Source organism: Oryctolagus cuniculus, chromosome 9, assembly GCF_051225735.1.
Source record: "Oryctolagus cuniculus isolate XC-2025 breed Fujian yellow rabbit chromosome 9, ASM5122573v1, whole genome shotgun sequence".
Lineage (NCBI taxonomy): Eukaryota > Metazoa > Chordata > Mammalia > Lagomorpha > Leporidae > Oryctolagus > Oryctolagus cuniculus.
Window position 1 is genome coordinate 137,746,248 of NC_142875.1, and position 19,252 is coordinate 137,765,499.

General features: G+C 60.0%; 1 protein-coding gene across 2 annotated transcripts in view; it reads right to left on the bottom strand.

Moving 5' to 3' along the window:
- Positions 1–8,424, bottom strand: part of VDR (vitamin D receptor) — a 45,812-nt gene extending 37,388 nt beyond the window's left edge. Inside the window, exon 1 of one of the 2 annotated variants that reach the window (XM_089304091.1) lies at positions 851–8,424. The gene's annotated coding sequence lies outside the window, so the exon portion shown is untranslated. The remainder of the gene's footprint in view (positions 1–850) is intronic. The other variant, XM_051850427.3, reaches the window with a different exon arrangement.
- Positions 8,425–19,252: the final 10,828 nt, after the last annotated feature.

The following is a 19,252-nucleotide window of genomic DNA, read 5'->3' on the forward strand; positions in this document are numbered from 1 at the left end:
GATGTGAATTTACACAAAGCCACATCTTTCACCACGAACCCCTTCTGGAACCAGCCCACAGCCAGCCCCAGGCTAGCTGTAGCTGGCCCCCTCCCACCCCCTGGCCGGCAGCAGAGGGCTGGAGCAGGACTGAACTCTGCCCAGCGCTTCTGCGGTGTTCGGGACATGCCTGCCCAGCTGCCTGCCAGGGCTGCGGCCCCTCTGGCTGCTCTGAGCACAGACAGGAGGCTGACTCACTGGCGCATGGAGGAGGAGGTGGTGAGGAAGGCGGGCCGCGGCTCCCGGCCGCTGGGGCAGACCCGGGAGGGAGAAGGAGCAGCTGTCCGCCGCCCCCAGTCCCAGACCCTCCCTCTGCCGCTCCTCACCCCGGCTCCCCTCACTGCCCAGACCGAAGCTCCGCCCTGAGCCTCCGGGGCTCGGACGCCTGCCCGGAGCTCTCCTGGACGTCTGCGGACAGGCGCTCGCGAAAACAAACCAAACGCACCGGAACCCACTGAGGGTACTTAAAGAGAAGTCCCGAAAAGAAAAATACTTGGAAGACCTAGATCTACTATCGCAGGTGACCACACGTGGGCTCCGCAGACCGCGAGAGAGGCGGCACCGGGACCCTCCAGGTCCGCGCGCACGGCCGGGGCCCCACTCCCGCTCCCGCACCGCCGCACCGCCGCACCGCCCGCCGCCTGCGACTCCCCAGCCCTGCAGTCCCCCTGCGTCAGGTCTGAGGGTCCCGGAGCCCGCAGCTCGGTGCCAAGTATGCCCTGAGACAGGCTCCGGAGCCGGCACTGCGCTCAGACGCGGAGCGCCGACGCCCAGACGCCTGGACCCCCGCCCCGCCGCTCCCGGGTCCCACCTGTCCGTCCGGTGGGCTCGCGACTCGCGGTCCCGGAGCCTTCGCTCCGCGGCTGCCTTTTGACAAGCAGGAGGGGGCGGGGTGGGGGTGTCCGCCTGGCACCTGGCCCCGCCTCGCGCCCGGACCCGCCCTGCGCCCGCCCCCGCGGCTCCGCCCCGACTGGGTCGGCCACGCGCTGTGGCCGGTGGACTCAGCCTCGCGCGCCTTTGGCCGTCGGACCGCACCTCCGCCTGCCCGCCACTGTGGTGCTCGCGGCCCCCCTGGGCGGCCCACGCTCGCGTGGTCACCGCTCCCTGGCCGGCCTCAGCCTCCTGGCCCGAGGGCCAGATGCTCCCCAGACCTGCAGTAGTGCCGGAAACGCCCCTGCTGCTGCCCTGCTGCGGCCTGGGCTCTGGCTGGGTCGCCGGCAGCTGGTGGCCTCCATTAGGCACGGAGGAATGGGTCGATGGCGGTCTCAGAGGGGCTCGCTGAACAGGGGAACTGAGGCGGGGCGGCTGTGATTAGTCCCCAGCACCTGCTGCTCGCTGGGAGTGAGCAGCTGTCACCCCTGTCCTCTCCCTATCCAGGTCAGCGAGGACCCCTGGAGGAAGACCCTGGGGGGGGGCACTTGTTCTTGGGGAAGAGCATCGGCCTGGGTTTGGTTGGATTTAGGAATAGACCCTCACCCCGGGAGCTGCAGCCTGGTGGCTGGAAATTGGAAAGACCCCCCCCCCCCCAGCATTCTCAGAACCCAGCAGCCTCTGAAGGGGGCGGGCCTGCTGGCACCTGGCAAACAGGGCAGGGCGCGAGCTCCCCAGACCGGCTGTGCCACCCCACAGCCCCGGGTCACAGCAGTGCGCAGTGCGCATTCTGTGCAGAGGTTCTAGTGTGTGGTGGGCTCCAGGGAGTTTCTTGTTGGGTCCTCGTCACAACCTCAGGTGGGTAGGACCTGCAGCGCCGACAAGCACTGGGAGTGACAGGCCACCCGCCCAGGCCCCCCCTCCCTGCCCTGTCGCCCACAGCTGTAGAGAACGCAGAGGCTCTGGGTTTGCAGACCTGCAAGGTCAGCTTTCTCTGGTCCCCAGCACTGTGGCCCCATGGCCGTGTCCAAAGTCAGGTTCTTCTCAGAGTCCCCCAGCTCCTGACTGACCTCTCCTCTCCCGGGTCCTGCCTGCCTGGCAGCTCCAGGGCTGTCTGTGGCAGGACCCGCGTGCCATGTGCCTGTGCTGGATGATGGCATGTCCTGGCTTTACTTGGAATGGGACTTTTTCTCCTTACAAGAATGGCCGTTCTGTGCAAGTGGGAAAGCCAGAGGGCATGCGCACCTCCACTCCTGCGTCCTGGTGCCCTCGCTGGTCGCCTCCTGCTCTCCCCTGCCCTGCCCGCCGGGAGCCTGGCGGCCGCCAGCACCCATGCACTGCAGAGCCGTGGCTGGCCGCTTTGGGTGGAGGGCTGTGAGCCCCGCACCAGAACCTCTGCAGGAAACACCCTTTCCCGTTTCTTGTGTCCTCCTGGGATGCTCAGATCACAGTTTGGGTCAGTGCTTGAGCTGTGTGCGAGATACTGGGCTGCAGGGCGCAGAAGCCAGGACGCCAGGAGGAGACCCAAGGAGCCAGGCTGAGGCTACCCCTGTGCACCGCACTTCACGAATCCAGGAGGAGCCAGCTGGCTCCGCAGCCTCCGCACCGTGGCGGAGAGGGTCCTCTTTTCCCCAGCCTGGTTGCTGTCCTGGAAGCCAGACCCCAGCCCCAGGGAGTGGCTCTGCAGCTGTGCAGACGCTGGGCTCAGGGAGCAGTGCACCTGCGAGCTCCCCCGTCTGTTTGCTTTTCCCATTTGTAGGGCACTTTCCCCCCACCCCACTTGAATGTCTTCTGGTTTGGGGCGTGGCAGAACTGCACGGCCAACGCTCATTCAGCAGGCTGTGCCAAGAACATTTTGAGCAGGGGCCCTGGGGCAGGAGCAGCCAGGCCACCCCCTCCGAAGGCGAACTCATTTATGCTAACCCACATTAGGACAAAAGGGTGTAGGACTGTGCTCCCTGCCCGAGTTGCAGAGGGTGAAAATGGAGTGAAGAGACACAGGTCCACGACGACAGGAAGCAAGCACTGGGCTTTGAGCTGTGTGGCTGCAGCCTGCAGGAAGGAGCCAGTCTGACCATGACATCGGACACGCACACACACAGCCAAGTTTCAGGAGGTGTCGACTTTCTCTTCCCGCAGCTCCTGCCCTGGGCCACGGGCTGTGGATGGCCTGATTGCTGGAGCAGCCAGTGGAGCCGGTGGACAGGGGCTGCAGCCCAGACTCTGACTCAACCTTGCCTCTCTGTATGACATGAGCGGACCCCTCTCGCTGTGGACCCCTCTCCCTGAGACCCCGGACAGCCCAGCCCAGCCACGGCGAGCTCCCTGGGAGCTTTGTGGGGGCTCTGCGGAGGTGCCCAGTGTCCGCCTCTGCGGCCTCAGCTGCCATCTCTCTGTGCCCTGCAAGTCCAGCTCTGGGAGTCTTGCGGCCTCGGCAAGAGTTTTGTCCACTCAGAGTTCCTGACCTCTTTAGAACACGACAGCAAAACCGGGAGACTGGTGCCTGCCCCAGGAACCAGGCCATGCCAGTTCCGCCAAGCCTGCCTGCTCCAGGCTCCACTCCCAGCAGCCCAACTCACATCTCCATCCTTGGGGCTTTTGGCTTGTGTCTCTCCCACCTGCTCCCACACCCCCCAGGTTGCCAGCCGCTGGCCCACACACAGCGTCTGCTGGCTCAGGAAGACAGACCCTGGGGCCAGAGGTGGGGAGGTGCAGATTCCCACCTGCACCTCCAGGCACAGGCAGCCCCGAGCTCTTCCAGGTGCCCAGAGATTTGCTGTCCAAGCTGTGGGTTTGGGAGTGACTAATGACCCTGGGGGGGTGGTGAAGCAGCCTCTTCCCAGTGCCGGGATTCTTGTTTTGCTCCTCTAGAAAGAGCCTGGTGATGGGTAAGTGGAGAGCTCTGGGGGTGGCAGTGTGGCCCCGTCACTCGCGTGCTGAGAGGTCAGCAGGGCACGGCTGAGTGCTTCCCGCAGAAGGCCCGGCCCCTAGGGAGGTCTCCAGCCTCAGTGGTCCGGCCTGCGTACTTCTGCAGGACAGGAAGGGAATTCCGCACGCAGCCCAGGAATGCGTTGCACAGCTCTGCCCGGGGCCTGGGACGGGCACAGAGCCCCGTGCCCGTGCTGCCACTGCGGCCGCTGCCGTGCCCACGTCCCACACTCACAGCTGAGAGCCGCTGGGAGGCCCAGCGCAGGAGCACGTGGGTGGTGCTGTGTCGCCTCCAGTGCACGCCTGACACTCTCTGGAACCGGTACTGACCTCAGGTGCTCGGCCCAGTGTACCTGCCTGAGTGTGAGCAGTGCAGGCGCAGGGACCCAGGACCCTTTAGCCATCGCCACTGCCTCCCGCAGGCTGAGCGCCTGCTCGCCACAAGCCTCTTCCTCTGCATTTGGCTCCCACATCGCAGGTGGGAGAAGAGGTTCAGGGAGCCCCGCCCCCAGCCACCGAGAAGGCGTGAGGAGCTAGCAAGGATGGCAAGGACGCAGCTGCGTTAGAAGCAGCCGTGGGCCGAGCAGTGCTGTGCGAATGGTGAGGGCCGAGTCTCCTGGGCACCACGACGCCTCAGCAGCCAAGAGCCTGCTTGGGTGCCTGAGACGCGCAGTTCTTCTTCTGTGTGGCTCCTGTGAGCGGCACCTCCGGAGGTCGCAGACTGGTTCCTGTCTGGAGCTGCGGCAGCCAGTGGTCTGACACCCAGGCCCCTGCCCAGATTCAACCAAGAGAGGCCAACAGGACATGCCCCTGGCCGCAGCTACCAGAGAGGGCAAGTGATCCACACCAGGTGCGAGCCGTGGCATAGCTGGGGCCCTGGACCCTGGGAGGGAGGGGCAGCCGGCTTGGCTGACCTCCTGGTGGCAGGTGCCAAGTGCAGAAGGGACGTGGGGAGATGCCGCACTGTGGCTTCCCTACCCCTCCTTCCCCGGCCTCTTGCCCTCCTCCCTGCCCCACGCCCCACCCAGCTGAGGACCCCCCTTTGGATTTTCCTTCCTGCGCTTCCTCTGCTCCCCAGTTGGCCTCTGACTCTCCACCCGCAGGCTTCTAGTCCGGGAGGAGGTGAGCATGTAAGGGTCACCCATCCGGTGCTGTGGTTCATGGGTCTGGGGGGGGGGGCAATTTCCCAATTGCCTACAAAGCCCCCACCCACACAGAGGAGAGGCTGCAGGGCCCGTGTGAGCCTGTGCCCAGGTCCCTGGTGGGCCAGCACGCTGTGCTTCCTGAGCCCCAAGCAGAACCACAGATTCCAACGGCCGCAGCTGCTGTGGCCTGGACGGCCCCTTCCCCTCGACGTCTGGACGAGGACTGGAAATAAACGTAGAGTGGCAGCGCTGCTCCCAGCAGCGCCCCCATCTCGACTGCACCAGGAGTGGAAATCACAGCCCCTCCTCCCCGGCCGGGAACCCCAAGCTTGCACAGCCTGGCCCAGCAGAGGCTCCTGTGGGGCGCACAGCCGCCTCACTTCCCCCTCAGGGCTCCAACTGTGAGGGGCTGCAGCACCCCCTCCAGTGGGAGACGCGTTGGCATTTGATCTGCAGTAATTACGGATTTATTGCCATGTTTCTGGGTCCTTTAAGTAGAAGGCATCTGAGGACAAGAACAACGGACAAAGAATCGCAGGTGTCAAGTGTGTGCCACCTTCATCTAATGCTCCCCATCTCTAGCAGCTCAGTGGATCAGACACCTCGTCGGGCTTCCCAACGGAAGCAGTTTTCTGAGATCTTAACTCGTCAGCACGGTGCAAGACAACGAGCTGGCCGTGGGAAGGCAGCGAGGAAGCTCACTGCCCCGGAGCGTCTGGGGATGCCTGGGACAGTAAGGCTTCTCCTGGATGGCTTCAGGGACAGCCGTGGGGACCTGGCGAAACAGCAAGGGGTCAACCTGCACAGAACTCTGGGCAAGGAGCATGACACCTGGGGACCAGGACGCCACCCTGGCCACTCTGGACAGCGTGAGATGGGGCAGCTGAGCCCCTCAGAGGGAGTTCCTGTTATCCCAAGGCCACAGGAGACTGTTCAACTTGCTCTGAAGATCAACAGGCCCCAGCCTGGACCAGGCTGGTGCTGGTTTAGGGGCCATCCATGCATGCTAAGTGATGCACCTGCCAGTCAGCCGCCATGACAGCAAGCAGAAGACCTCAGAAGGAGCCAGTAGGCGGGAGCTGAATTCCAGGAAATCTCCGCCTACTTCCCAGAAAAGCCACCAACATCCCTCCCCTTGCTAGCAGGTCCCTCCCCTTCGTCAGCATGCACTCACCGACTGTGAGACAGAGACTTCACATGGCCAGAGCGGGCCACTCCCTGCACAAGCCCCGCTCTGTGCCTCTGTGCTCGCTTTCCCTACTGCCCACTCTCCAGCTTGCTCCACAACGCCTTCCTGAAGGGCAGCCGAGGACCTGGCACCTGGCGGCCCCCTCCGTCAGCACCAGCAGGGAGAGGCATCGGCGGCAGCGGCTTCTCCACGAAGCCACCACTTCTCTGGGTTTGCAGTCTAAATTCAAGCCCACGAAATAAAGCGACGCCAGGTGATTGGCGGAACGGAACCCAAACTCTGCCTGCAGGTTCTCGGCACGCGAAGACTTGCTGCACACAAAATCCCGGGGGTGGTGTAAGGCACGGGCGCAGGCGTAGGCGCAGGCACGGGCGCAGGGCAGCGCTCTGAGCGGGAATGGGCAGGAGTGGACCAGGAGGCGTCGCCTGTGGGCAATTTTCAGAAACAGCATAAAACAGAAGCTCAGAAAGTAAGGCACCAAGAGACTCTATCTAAGAGGATTTAGAAAACACCCCCAAATGTCTGCAACAAAAAATGGGTGCTGAATCTTTTATTCTGACAGGCAGAGTGGACAGTGAGAGAGAGAGACAGAGAGAAAGGTCTTCCTTTGCTGTTGGTTCACCTTCCAATGGCCGCTGCAGCCGGTGCACCACGCTGATCCGAAGGCAGGAGCCAGGTGCTTCTCCTGGTCTCCCATGCGGGTGCAGGGCCCAAGCACTTGGGCCATCCTCCACTGCACTCCCAGGCCACAGCAGAGAGCTGGCCTGGAAGAGGGGCAACCGGGACAGAATCAGGACTAGAACCTGGTGCTGAATCTTATAACCTGATGGGCAGCTTAGCCAGCAAGAGGAATGCACAGCCAAGGAACGTCGAGCTGACAGATTGCCCCGGAGCGTGGAGCGAAGACAGCACCGGAAGACGGAGATGCTGAGGGCGTGAGGCAGACAGCGCGGTGCTGGGAGGAAGCTGAGGTCGTTTTCCAGGACAGCGCGGCTGAGACGTCTGCAGACCTGTGAGACGCATGGAGCTTGGCCTCAGGAGCCCAGTGAGCATCAAGAGATGAAGGACCAGAAATCCAACTGGGAGCACCTTGGAGAGTGCGTGCGGAGGGCGCTGGGCGGGGAGGCTGCCCTGCAGGGAGAGGTGAGGCTCAGGCCGACTTCCAGCCAGCCACGGTGCAGCCGGGAGACAGGGAGGCACTGGGATCCCATGTCCCGCGCAGCCACTGGCCTGCTGGGAGGGCAGGGAAAGGCATGAGAGCGTCACAACTAGCAGACACTGCTAAGAAAATGCTCACCAGCTCCTGACCCAGAAGCAAAATGATGGCAGGTCGGCCCGAGGCATGCAGGAAGGAAGGGTGCGAGGAGACCGTCTCTGTGGGGTCACCTGTGCCGCGGTGCTGGCGCGGTCTGCTCTGAGTGTGAGAGCGGAGGGTGGAATTCCACCTGGACAGGAGCAGCTGCGCGGGGCACAGGTGACGGGCATCCAGGGACCCCAAGCTCTGTTTTGTGCAGGAGGGAGATGCCCACGCGGTGAACTGCAGGCTTCCTGAGGTAGCGATGAACGTACAATGGCTAGGAAAAGTGACAAACAGAGCTTGTGTAGCTTCAAGCCAAGCAAAGGAGAACAAAAGAAATCAAGAAAGATAGACCTAACAATCAGATGCGAAGGCCAGACAAGCAGTCAGGTGGTGATAATAAAGCCAAATACATCAGTAAGCACAATAAATTACAACTAGGTGTTCTAGTAAAGGGTTAAGAGAGTCACATCGGAGTTTTAGGTATGTGCTAAGAGTCTGTTCATTGGAACCATAGCCTCAAAACATGGAACAAAATGACAAGGATGATGAGATGAAAAATCCACTATTTCAAAGCACAAAGGAGGAGCAGACGAAGCGGACAGAAAATGCGAGAAGAGGAAATCGGCACGGCTGGGCTAGCTTTTGTCTGACGACGTCACACACAGCCGTGAGTCTTCCTTTCTAGCACGCTCGAGCGTTCGTGAAAACTGGCTTGTCAGGTCGCAACGCGGAGCTCGAGAAGCGTGAGGATTGCCTTCCTGTGCGCCGGCCGTGAACTCGGGCCACAGGTCAGCATCGACAAGGCCAGGCGAGGTCAGGCTGTGAGCGGGCGAAGCAAGCAGTTTGGCCTTTGTCCAGGGGCAGATGTCCATCAGGGCAGCTGCTGCCTGCATGAGGCTCAGTGTGCCACACACTGTGGTTGGGTGGCTGTGGGTGCTGTCTGGTGGCTGTGGGTGCTGTCTGGTGGTTGTGGGCTCTGTGGGTGCTGAGCTCAGGTGGCTGTGGGTGCTGTCTGGTGGGTGTGGGTGCTGAGCTCAGGTGGCTGTGGGTGCTGTCTGGTGGCTGTGGGTGCTGTCTGGTGGGTGTGGGTGCTGAGCTCAGGTGGCTGTGGGTGCTGTCTGGTGGCTGTGGGTGCTGTCTGGTGGCTCTGGGTGCTGTCTGGTGGCTGTGGGTGCTGAGGTCAGGTGGCTGTGAGTGCTGTCTGGTGGCTGTGGGTGCTGAGCTCAGGTGGCTGTGGGTGCTGAGCTCAGGTGGCTGTGGGTGCTGAGGTGTGGGGTCTGTGCGTGCTGAGGTCAGGTGGTTACTGACGCTCTGGGTGTTCGAGATGCTGGGTTTGTTCCTCTCCCTGACTTGGTGGTTCTAGCAGTACCTGCATCAACACAGCGTCTCCATTTCCTTGGAAAGGGAGAGATGTACGGAGTCCCTGCCACTGTCCTCAGTGCCCTCTGCGTTTCCGTGACCACAGCAGGCAGCTTTGCCAAGATGAATCAGCTCCAGTGGATGCAGTGGCAGGTGACCTCTCACAGGTCCAGGAAGGGAGCAAACGGGAAATACTGATGGATCAACAACAAAGGTCCAGGAGAAACCCTCGAGGTTGGAAATTTAAAACAGGTTTATTAAGAATAAACCATAGTGCTGGTTCGAGTCCCGGCTGCTCCACTTCCAAACCAGCTCTCTGCTATGGCCTAGGGAAGCAGCAGAAGATGGCCCAAGTCCTTGGACCCCTGCACCCCCGTGGGAGACCTGGAGGAAGCTCCTGGCTCCTGGCTTTGGATCAGTGCAGCTCCAGCTGTTGCAGCCATCTGGGGAGTGAACCAGCAGATGGAAGACCTCTCTCTGTCTCTACCTCTCTCTGTGGCTCTGTCTTTCAAATAAATAAAATAGTTTTTAAAAAGATCTATTTGATTTATTTGAAGTGCAGAGTTACCAAGAGAGAGGTCATTCCCCAAGTGGCTGGAACAGCCATGGCTGGGCCAGGCTGAAGCCGGGAGTGGGTACAGAGCCCCCACACCCACTGGTTTCCCCTTAGTTCCCCAAGTGTGTGCTGGGACGAGTGTGCAGTGCCCCCACTTCTGCAGACACGCTTTCGGCTTCATGCTGATGTGACACCTAGAGGAGCGTCAGGTGCTGAGAGGGTGAAGGCGCAGGGGGCCATGGGAGCCCAGAGCGCACAGCAGGGAGAGCCTCGCAGCCCCACCGCGCCTCTGCTCACGCTGTGTGTGCCAGCAGAGGTGGTCGCCCTCAGCAGACGTGGGGCCTGCTGGGGAGCAGCGACCTCTCTCTGAACGGGCTCTTTCCTGCCTTCCCCTGGGCAGGAGGAAGCACGGGCGCAGCTGCTGGGGGAATCTGTCCCATCTGCCCTTGTCCTGACGAACTCTGCTTGAAGCAGTTTTGCTAAATGTTCCTAAATTGGCTTTGCAGTTCACAGAAAAGAAAATTATCTTCCCAGAACTGAGGCCCGGCTGAACACCAGTCACACAGGACACGCAGGTGGTGACCCGGCTCAAGGGCAGGCCCCACGGCTTTTCTCTGGAGAGGAGCTGGGGCAGGTGAGGGGCCGGCAGGGCCGGCTTCCACCTTGTTTCTTTGTTTAGCTCCATGCTTGACCCCACGCACATGTCCCTTTTAAAACTGCACTCAGCTGGGTCTGGTCGGGCCATGCTGGAGGTGGTGCGGCCACACCCGTCCCTGGAGAGAGAGGCGGCTGCGCTGGCAGGAGCACACTTGGTGGGCGCAGCAGAGCAGAAATCCAGGGGCCAGTGCTGTGGTGTAGCTTCCAGCGCCAGCATCCCAACATGGCTGCCGGTTTGAGTCCTGGCTGCTCCGCTTCCACTCCAGCTCCCAGCTCATGCGCCTGGGAAAGCATCGGACGATGGCCTGAGTGCTTGGGACCCTGCACCTGCGTGGGAGGCCCAGATGAAGCTCCTGGCTCCTGGCTTCCAATCGGCCCAGCCCTGGTTGTTGCGGCCATTTGGAGAGAGAACCAGCGGACGGAAGCTCTGTCTCTCTGTAACTCTACCTTAAATCAGTAAAGTAAATCTTTGTAAAAAGAAGGAGATCTGACCCTGCTCCTGAAATCTGAAAGCAGCTGGGCTTCTCCCACCCACCCCGAACCTCGGTGGCAGACAAAAGAGTGAGCCAGCTCCCTCCACCCTGCCTGCCACAGTGTCCCTGAGGCCTCCCCCCAACTTCCTCTCTTCCAACAAACGTCTGCTGAGTGCCTGCTAAGCAACAGAAGGCACAAAGCCAAGTGACGCAGCTCCTGCACCCCAGCAGGGTCTGAGAAGGCTTTCCGGTCACAGTGGCGACCTCTGGACCCAAGAGCTGTGCCTGCGATGATTTGAAGCAAAAGAGGGGCTGCAGAGTGGGGCCGGTATCATCGCAGAGTGTGGAAGCCGGCAGGCGGCAGACGCATGAGTTTCAGAGGCCTGGGAAGGGCTGTGTGTGCTGCTGCTGGCTTCAGGATGAGGGCCTGAGAGGCCCAGGGGGCGGCCAGCAAGGGACAGTGGCCAGCAGGGAAATGGGCCTGCAGTCCTGCAGCCTTGGCTTAGAGGCACAGCCCCCCGGGACCTCCAGATGCGATCCCACCGGGCCAGTGCTCGATTTTGTCCTGTGAGCCCCCCTGGGCGTCCAACGCAGAAGTGTGGGATGCACGAGGAGTGCTTTCAGCTCACAGCAACAGAACAGTGACAGATGAGGGCGTCAGCCTGCGGGGACAGCAGGCAGTGTGCTGACCAGGGGCCCGGGAGCGGCGGAAAGCCTGCAAGGGGCACCCTGGGCTCCACGCTGTGCAGCTCTGGCCGTCATCTGTACGTCCATGTGGCCTCCCATGCGCCTGGCTGACCTTGTCCCTACTCTTCACTCCCACTGGGCCCCTGCAGCTGGGAGGAGGCCCCACACTCTGCCTGACCGTGGCCTTGACGACACCCGGCCCAACAACGTCCCCCACCAGGCCCTTGGGAGAGGCAGGGATGAGAGCTGGGTGTGGGGTTTCGAGCTCTGAGCAGTGCCCAGGGGCTGTGCTGTGCACAGAGGCCAAGGGAAAGAGGTGATCGGTCAGGCCCCGGCCACAGAGGCAAACAGAGAGACTGAAGGAAGCTCACTGGGCAGGAGGAGTGACAGAAACCACACCGCTGCCGGGACACTTATCCCCAGAGCGTGCGCACTGGAGAAGCAAAACCTGAGCTCTCTCCCCCTGGGCCTCAGGCTGGCCAAGTCGCCTCTGCTGCTGGACCCAGACAATCAGAAGCCGCTGGGCCCAGGAGCCCAGGGAGGACATCCCACAGGGACCCAGGGCAGAGAGCGGCACAAAGCGGGTGATGGACCGGAGGGGCAGGGCGAGCCAGGAACCCGGGACAAGCAGGGGCTCCTTGGCCTGGGACCCCTGCTAGGGCCCGCCCCAGACAGGACCGCAGAACTCACGGGAGGGTGGCAGAGTGATCCTGTGAGTGCAGCAGAACTCGGGGGAGCCGTGGGGGCCTCTGTGAGCGCGGTGTGGACTCCGGGCCCGCAGGCGGCAGGGCGCCCCGGGAGGATGTGGTCAGGCCCTGCTGTGGGAGCACAGCCTGCTGTCTCTGGGGTCAAGGAAATTGCAGCGGATTGGCAAATCTACCAGAACTGCAAGAATCACACTTTTGTTTTCTTTCAGCGTTAAAGAAGGACATTCTTTTCCCAAAATAACCTCTTTAGGGTTAGAAAGGTTCTAGGAAAGTTCCGAACCAACCAGACACTTAACATTAATTTTGGTGAAGCAGCCACAGTCGTGCCCTCAGGAAAGACAGGCCCCCGAGCGGCGCGGCGCACCGAGGGCGCCCCAGGGACACGCGTGTGCTGCAGCGCTGCCCCTCCCTCCCGCGGCTCGGCGGGCCTGGCCCAGGGCTGTTCGTTCTTTCCAGGAACTCGACTTGTTTACGCTGTGGCCCAAATTCCCTGTGCAGCCATGAAGGCCCTGCAGCACGGTCAGGCCCCGAATCCCGGCCTCCAGGGGCAGGGAGTCCACGCCAGGATAGGGGTGGGAGGCTGGGGTCGGCGCGGCCCGTGGGGAGAGTGAAGCTGAGCCCAGGACCACACTGGCCTGTGGCCTCTGCAGCTCGCCTGACTCCACAGCTCCAGCCACCCAGTCCCTCGTGGCAGCCCAGGGACCCTGGAGCAGTGAGCTCGGTGTGAAGCCCTCCACAAGTCCACCCTTGGTACAGGCAGGTGGGGGTCTCCACGGGGAGAGGTCAAGTCACACCCTCCCTAGTTGATATCCAAAGACACCCTAAAGGCCACACATGACTCAGCATTTTTAGTATGGCTGTGAGCCATATGGTCCATGTGTGACTCAGCGTTTGTTAGCATGGCTGTGGCCTGGAGAAGCCCACTATGGCAAGTGGCTCAAAGCTGCGACCTCTCCCTCTCTGCCTAACCTTTCACCCCAGGCACATGGCCCTCCTGGGGCAGATGCTCCCTGCAGAGGGGTGGGGGCAAGAAACTGCCCTCCAACAGAGCCATGTTGAATCTCCTGAACTCACAGTGTTAACCGGAGGTCTTCCCTGCCCACCAACCACAGTCTCGAAGCTCTCGGCCCTGGTGGCCCGGCTCCAGCTGCGGGGTGCCAGGGCGGAGGAGCTGCCCACACACCCCTGCCGAGAGCTGTACCCCCAGGGCTGGCTGTGCCTGCTGCCCCTCGACCCTCCAGAGCAGATGGGCCCGGGGAGTTGAGGGGATCAGGGAGCACCTCCGTGTCTCCCAGACGCAGCACACAAACCTCGGGTCTGTTCTCACCGGAGCACAGGGTGACCCCGGCTGAGGTCCACCCATGGTCCGTCTGGGTTTGGTTCTGCGCTGCCCCAAGAGAACCTGAGACCCAGCAAGGTACGGAGATCCTGGAATCTGGATGCAGCCAGCTCACGGCTTCCGGGCCTGAGGGCTATGGTCTCCAGGTCTGTTTCCAGGCAGTAGGGTCCAGCTCCCGCTGAGCAGCTGGGGGCGAGCCCAGAAAAGGGGCCGCTGCCGGGTGAGGAGATGCTCCCGGCTCTGGCTCGGGCGTCGGTCCCATGGCCTCTGGGCGTGAGCAGGGCAGGGCTGCACGGCCATGGCGAGGTCAGACGCTGTCTGCGCGGGCAGCTTTTGCCCACACACTGGGGAGCTGTTTGCTTCCTGAGCACAGTTCAGTTTCTGAGAACGCTCCTGATACCAAGTCTCCCCTCTGCGCTGCCTGAGGAGGGGCACAGGGAGTCTGCCGGCCCGCGACGGCTGGGGCAGTGCCGAAGGCCCCGACCATACTCATACTCGCAGAGGCCCTCGCCCCCCCTCCACCGCACCCTGGCCTCGCCCAGCCCACCGGGACAGGGGTGCCACACAGTGAGCAGGCCTCCCGCCCCCCCCCCAAGTCTGCACTCCCCAGCCCCCTCCCCACTCAAAGCCAGCTCACTTGTGTTGAGTCCCAGCTTCAGGCTGGATAGAGAGAGAGGCTGGAGAGGCCAAGGCCTTAGCTGCTAGGAGCAGAAAGCCAGGACCCCCCTCCCGGCCCTCCCGTGACCCTGGGGCTTCTCAAACACCCTCACAACTCCATCTGGTGGACAGGCCAGTGTATCTCCCAAAACTCCCCGTCCCCATTCCTAGGAAACAAAAGAAGTGCTTTGCTGGGCTCAAGGCAAAGCAGAAACAAGTCCCCCAGCCCCTCCCCAGCCGGATCACAATGGAGTCGGCACGGATCTCTCTGTGTGCTGCGTGTCCGTGTGCAGGCGGAGGGAGGGCTGTGCAGGGTCACAGGACAAGGTGGCCAGGAGGACAAGGCAGGAGGGCGAAGAGCTCGGCTCAGCCTGGGGGGGGGGGGCAGGGCCTCCCCGTGTCCACCCCTCGGAGCAGCTTGTCCACGTGCGGAAGGAAGTGCACACTCCGAGTGGGAGCACGACGTGGGGCAGGGCACACAGACAGAGCCCAGACGGTGGGTACAGGCAGAGGCGGCCCTGACAGGAGGAGGAAACCGAGCAAGGAAAGCTGAGTGCCAGGCTGGACTCAGAACTGCAGGGAGCAGTCCTGGGCGCTTTCCCGGGAAGGGCACCGAGCCCTCCGATACGCCGCAGACCACCCGCACAAAACCCAGGGACAGCAGCACAGGGCAGGGCCCAGTGCCCCTGTCTACACTGCACACACAGCAGTGTCCTGTCTATAGTGTACACACAGCCCAGTGTCCTGTCTACACCGCACACACAGCCCAGTGTCCTGTCTATAGTGTACACACAGCCCAGTGTCCTGTCTATACCGCACACACAGCCCAGTGTCCTGTCTATAGTGTACACACAGCCCAGTGTCCTGTCTACACCGCACACACAGCCCAGTGTCCTGTCTACACTGCACACACAGCAGTGTCCTGTCTATAGTGTACATACAGCCCAGTGTCCTGTCTACACTGCACACACAGCAGTGTCCTGTCTATACTACACACAGCCCAGTGTCCTGTCTACACCGCACACACAGCCCAGTGTCCTGTCTACACTGCACACACAGCAGTGTCCTGTCTATAGTGTACATACAGCCCAGTGTCCTGTCTACACTGCACACACAGCAGTGTCCTGTCTATACTACACACAGCCCAGTGTCCTGTCTACACTGCACACACAGCCCAGTGTCCTGTCTACACTACACACAGCCCAGTGTCCTGTCCACACTGCACACACAGCCCAGTGTCCTGTCTACATGGCACACACAGCCCAGTGTCCTGTCTATAGTGTACACACAGCCCAGTGTCCTGTCTACACTGCACACACAGCCCAGTGTCCTGTCTACACTACACACAGCCCAGTGTCCTGTCTACACTACACACAGCCCAGTGTCCTGTCCACACTGCACACACAGCCCAGTGTCCTGTCTACACTGCACACACAGCCCAGTGTCCTGTCTATAGTGTACACACAGCCCAGTGTCCTGTCTACACCGCACACACAGCCCAGTGTCCTGTCTACACTGCACACACAGCAGTGTCCTGTCTATAGTGTACATACAGCCCAGTGTCCTGTCTACACTGCACACACAGCAGTGTCCTGTCTATAGTGTACACACAGCCCAGTGTCCTGTCTACACTGCACACACAGCCCAGTGTCCTGTCTATAGTGTACACACAGCCCAGTGTCCTGTCTACACCGCACACACAGCCCAGTGTCCTGTCTACACTGCACACACAGCAGTGTCCTGTCTATAGTGTACATACAGCCCAGTGTCCTGTCTACACTGCACACACAGCCCAGTGTCCTGTCTACACTGCACACACAGCCCAGTGTCCTGTCTACACTACACACACAGCAGTGTCCTGTCCACACTGCACACACAGCCCAGTGTCCTGTCTACACTGCACACACAGCAGTGTCCTGTCTATAGTGTACACACAGCCCAGTGTCCTGTCTACACCGCACACACAGCCCAGTGTCCTGTCTACACTGCACACACAGCAGTGTCCTGTCTATAGTGTACACACAGCCCAGTGTCCTGTCTACACTACACACAGCCCAGTGTCCTGTCTATACCGCACACACAGCCCAGTGTCCTGTCTATAGTGTACACACAGCCCAGTGTCCTGTCTACACCGCACACACAGCCCAGTGTCCTGTCTACACTGCACACACAGCAGTGTCCTGTCTACACTACACACAGCCCAGTGTCCTGTCCACACTGCACACACAGCCCAGTGTCCTGTCTACACTGCACACACAGCAGTGTCCTGTCTATAGTGTACATACAGCCCAGTGTCCTGTCTACACTGCACACACAGCAGTGTCCTGTCTATAGTGTACACACAGCCCAGTGTCCTGTCTACACTGCACACACAGCCCAGTGTCCTGTCTACACTACACACAGCCCAGTGTCCTGTCTATACCGCACACACAGCCCAGTGTCCTGTCTATAGTGTACACACAGCCCAGTGTCCTGTCTACACCGCACACACAGCCCAGTGTCCTGTCTACACTGCACACACAGCAGTGTCCTGTCTATAGTGTACATACAGCCCAGTGTCCTGTCTACACTGCACACACAGCAGTGTCCTGTCTATACTACACACAGCCCAGTGTCCTGTCCACACCGCACACACAGCCCAGTGTCCTGTCTACACTGCACACACAGCAGTGTCCTGTCTACACCGCACACACAGCCCAGTGTCCTGTCTACACTACACACAGCCCAGTGTCCTGTCTATACCGCACACACAGCCCAGTGTCCTGTCTATAGTGTACACACAGCCCAGTGTCCTGTCTACACCGCACACACAGCCCAGTGTCCTGTCTACACTGCACACACAGCAGTGTCCTGTCTACACTACACACAGCCCAGTGTCCTGTCTATACCGCACACACAGCCCAGTGTCCTGTCTATAGTGTACACACAGCCCAGTGTCCTGTCTACACCGCACACACAGCCCAGTGTCCTGTCTACACTGCACACACAGCAGTGTCCTGTCTACACTACACACAGCCCAGTGTCCTGTCCACACTGCACACACAGCCCAGTGTCCTGTCTACACTGCACACACAGCCCAGTGTCCTGTCTATAGTGTACACACAGCCCAGTGTCCTGTCTACACCGCACACACAGCCCAGTGTCCTGTCTACACTGCACACACAGCAGTGTCCTGTCTATAGTGTACATACAGCCCAGTGTCCTGTCTACACTGCACACACAGCAGTGTCCTGTCTATAGTGTACACACAGCCCAGTGTCCTGTCTACACTGCACACACAGCCCAGTGTCCTGTCTACACTACACACAGCCCAGTGTCCTGTCTATACCGCACACACAGCCCAGTGTCCTGTCTATAGTGTACACACAGCCCAGTGTCCTGTCTACACCGCACACACAGCCCAGTGTCCTGTCTACACTGCACACACAGCAGTGTCCTGTCTATAGTGTACATACAGCCCAGTGTCCTGTCTACACTGCACACACAGCAGTGTCCTGTCTATACTACACACAGCCCAGTGTCCTGTCCACACCGCACACACAGCCCAGTGTCCTGTCTACACTACACACAGCCCAGTGTCCTGTCCACACTGCACACACAGCCCAGTGTCCTGTCTACACTGCACACACAGCCCAGTGTCCTGTCTATAGTGTACACACAGCCCAGTGTCCTGTCTATACTACACACAGCCCAGTGTCCTGTCTATAGTGTACACACAGCCCAGTGTCCTGTCCACACCGCACACACAGCCCAGTGTCCTGTCTACACTGCACACACAGCCCAGTGTCCTGTCTACACTACACACAGCCCAGTGTCCTGTCCACACTGCACACACAGCCCAGTGTCCTGTCTACACTGCACACACAGCCCAGTGTCCTGTCTATAGTGTACACACAGCCCAGTGTCCTGTCTATACTACACACAGCCCAGTGTCCTGTCTATAGTGTACACACAGCCCAGTGTCCTGTCCACACCGCACACACAGCCCAGTGTCCTGTCTACAATGCATCTAGCAAGGACGGAGTCTCTCAGGTTTTTTTTTAAGTTCACAATTCAGAAAAACACAAAAACGTTGAGAATGACACAGTATAAAAGGCGAGCGGTGTAGTAATATTGAGGGTAGACCAATAGTTTAGAAAACAGAAATTCACACCCTCACTCACATTGTGTGGGCAAAGAGGAAGTTCACGCACACTCACAGGGGCCAGTGGGCCAATCTGATGCTTGTGCACCACGTCCCACGTGGGCCGGGTTTAGTCTAGTTTCCTGCGCGTGGCCTGGGAAAGCGGTGGAACTCGGCCCACGTCCCTGGGCCCTGGCACCCACGTAGGAGACCCGGGTGGAGTTCCAGGTGCCTGGCCCAGCCTGGCCCAGCCTCAACCGCTGCGACCATTTGGCGAGTGTGTGTCTCGCCTCTTCCTCTTTCACCGTCACTCTTCCTGTCACATAAGCAGGTGGTATTCCAGGAAGACGGAACCCCAGACTGCAGATGTCTGGAACTGGAGTGCTGAGACCTGAGCGAAAGCCGATGAAATCGCGGCAGGGAATCAGGAGTGCAGAGCAGAAGTGGGGGCTCCCATCTTATAAGTGAAATCAAGAAATCCCAAGTTAAACAAGAACATAAAATGCGTCACTAGATCTCATCAAATCTTCATCTGGTGCGCATGTATAAAATCTTGGACCCAAACTGGAGAAGACGCGTTCTTTTCAAGAGTGCATCACAAGATATGTGCAAAAGTAGATCATAAAGGAAGCCTCAAAAAATATTTCTCTGTGACCATAATAAAGTGAAATAAAAATTCAATTTGAAGAATGCAATAGGAGATTTGTGTAGAAAATTTCAAGTGCTCTCTTAACTAATTTATAGTTCAAAGAAAAACAATTATGTTCATGAAACAGCTACATCCAAGTAACAATACACAAACTTTGTAGAAGTTGTGTGATGATTTCATTGCTTAGGAAATAAGATCTAGTGCTAATATTCAATTTAAAAAGGGGTTCAAAGAAAGGAGACAGAAACAAAAATAAAGACAAAAATGAACGATTCAGGAAACAGGACAACATGGGGCGGATGAACTAAGAAGCACAGCCAGACCCATGTCAGAAGTAGGATGGGCCGGGGAGGGAGGAGAGGCCTTGGAAGGCCCAAGCGCACCTGCCGGCGTCCTCAAGGCAGACGATGTGGCTCACAGCTGCGTGCAGCCGCCCTGGGGCAGCTCCTGGAGAAGAGCAGAGCAGTCAAGACTGTCCTGACACCGCATTCGGCTCCCGGGCTTGGACGAGGAGGGCATCCGGGGGCGGGTGCAGCTGGAGACCGGGGTGGGTGGGCTTCTTCTTGGCCAAGAA